The sequence below is a fragment of the Arachis duranensis genome, chromosome 6, assembly GCF_000817695.3.
Source record: "Arachis duranensis cultivar V14167 chromosome 6, aradu.V14167.gnm2.J7QH, whole genome shotgun sequence".
Lineage (NCBI taxonomy): Eukaryota > Viridiplantae > Streptophyta > Magnoliopsida > Fabales > Fabaceae > Arachis > Arachis duranensis.
The window spans coordinates 69923065-69925982 of NC_029777.3; positions in this window are offsets into that span (position 1 = coordinate 69923065).

Sequence of the window (2918 nt, forward strand, 5' to 3'; positions counted from 1 at the left end):
GACAATTTTCGAAATTTATGTACTTCTTATTCTTTTGAATTAAAAACTTTTTTTATTTAAGAGAAGTGAAGGATTTATGGAATTTATTCATAGCTTTAAGACATAGTTACTACATACTAATGATCATGAAGTAGAGACACAAAACATAGATAAAAACAAAAAAACAGAAAAAATAAGAACAAGGAATGAATCCACCTTAGTGGCATCTTCTTCTTGAAGGACCAATGATGTCCTTAAGCTCTTCTATGTCCCTTCCTCGCTTTTGTTGCTCCTCCCTCATTGCTCTTTGATCTTCTCTTATTTCATGGAGAATGATGGAGTGCTCTTGATGTTCCACCCTTAATTTTCCACATTGTAACTCAAATCTTCTAAGGAAGTGTTGAGTTGTTCCCAATAGTTGTTGTGAGGAAAGTGCATCCCTTGAGGCATCTCAGGGATTTCTTGATCTCCGGGATTTCTTGGTGATGAGCTTCCTCATGCGTCTCTTGGGTTCCATGAGTGGGCACTCTTGTTTGCTCCATCCTTTTCTTAGTGATGGGCTTGTCCTCCTCAATGAGGATGTCTCCTTCTATGATAACTCCAGCTGAGTAACATAGATGGCAAATAAGATGAGGAAAAGCTAGCCTTGCCAAAGTAGATGGCTTATCGGCTATTTTGTAGAATTCATGGGAGATGACTTCATGAACTTCTACTTCCTCTCCATTCATGATGCTATGAATCATGATGGCCCGATCCACAGTAACTTCAGATCTGTTGCTAGTGGGAATGAGGGAGCATTGGATGAACTCCAACCATCCTCTAGCTACAGGCTTGAGGTCTAGTCTTCTTAGTTGAACTGGCTTGCCTTTGGAATCTCTTTTCTATTGAGATCTGACGTTAGGGTTTTTTGCTAGTAAAGAATTTTATAAATTCGCAGATATAGCTTCTAAACTAGCAGAAATCCCTTCGTACAAAAGTTTTGGTTGTCACAAGTAACAAACCCCTAAATAAATTGATAACCGAAGTATTTAAACCTCGGGTCGTCTTCTCAAGGAATCGCAGGGAGGTATGTTCTTATTATTGGTTATAAGTTTGTAAATTGGGGGTTTTAAAAATGAGGAATAAATATGGCAATTAAAATAAATAAATACTGTAAAGCAAACTTTTTGGCAAGGTATGAGAAATTGGAAGTCCAGGCTTAGTTATTCTTATCAATAATAATGAAAGTTGAATCTTAATTCCACTTAGTTAACCTTTGCTAAAGCAAAGGAAAGTCAAGGGACTAATTAGTTGACCTTCAAATCCTATTTATTTCCTAAGAAAAGGTTGGGATTATTGAAGTTCAGTTTAATTAGCAAAGATAATAGTTATCAATTACGTTGAGCTAAGATAACTCCTGAGTTACTGATTTCTTAACCAAGACCAAAAAGGGAAAAGTAAATTAATTCTACTGGAATGAAAATGTCTTCAGATTAGGGATAATCAATGGCATAAATAAAAGAAAGCAATATTAAACTGAAATATCTCAAGGAACATTAAATAAGAAAATCATCATGAATGTGGCTTAAGCCAAATAGGCAACATAACTAATATAAGCATTAAAGTATCTGAGAATAAGAGATAAATATAAAGTAAAAGAACATTGAACTTGGGATCGAGAGTCACTCCTAAAACTAAGAGAAGTCCTAAATCCTAATTTCTAAAAACCCTACCTAAATCCTAAGAGAGAGGAGAGAACCTCTCTCTCTCTAAAAACTACATCTAAAACATGAAAAGTGAATTATGAAAAGCATGATCATGAATGGATGCGTTCTCCCATTTTATAGCCTCTAATATGTGTGTTCTGGGCTGAAAACTGGGTCAAAAACAGCCCAGAAATCACTCCCAATGCTTTCTGATCCGAACAGGTCGCGAAAGAGTGACGCAGAGGTGTCGTCCACGCGTTAGCGTGGGTTGTGTTCCTGCCAGGTCACGCGGCCGCGTGATCCACGCGTTTGCATCACCTGACGTCGGAGAAGCTATGGCAAATTATATATCTTTGCGAAGCCCCGGATGTTAGCTTTCCAACGCAACTGGAACCATCTCATTTGGACCTCTGTAGCTCAAGTTATGGTCATTTGAGTGCGAAGAGGTCAGGTTGGACAGCTTAGCAATTTCTTTAACTTCTTGTATTCCTTCCACTTTTGCATGCTTCCTTTCCATCCTCTGAGCCATTCATGCCCTGTAATCCCTGAAATCACTTAACACACATATCACGGCATCTAATGGTAATAAAAGAGGATTAATATTAACCAATATAAGACCAAAGAAGCATATTTTCAATCATAGCACAAAATCCAGAAGGAAAACATAAACTCATGCAAATAGTATGAATAAGTGGGTAAAGAGTTGATAAAAACCACTCAATTGAGCATAAGATAAACCATAAAATAGTGGTTTATCAACCTTCCCACACTTAAATAATAGCATGTCCTCATGCTAAGCTCAAGAGAAACTATAAAGAGATGAAGAGGAATGATAGAATGTATGAGATGCAACCTATGAATGCAACTAAATGCAAAATGTTTCTACCTACTTGGTTAAAACTAAATAATTTCTTCAAGACGAATATGAATTAAATTCCACTAATTCAAATCACAGAATAAAAAGCAAGTAAACTTGTAAGAAGATAGCTAGTGAAAGCAGGGAACATAGAATCAAGCATTGAACCCTCACTGGTAGTATATATCACTCTAATCTCTCAAGTGTCTAGGGTCAATCACTCTATTCTTCTCTAATCATGCTTTCTAAACTTCGTTCTTCATCTAACCAATCAACAAATAATTAATATACTAATGCAAACATCATGAGGTCTTTTCAGGGTTGTAATGGGGCTGAGGTAAAGGTAGGGATATGTATATAAGGCTAAGTGAGCTAATTAAGTGAATCCTTGATTAGTC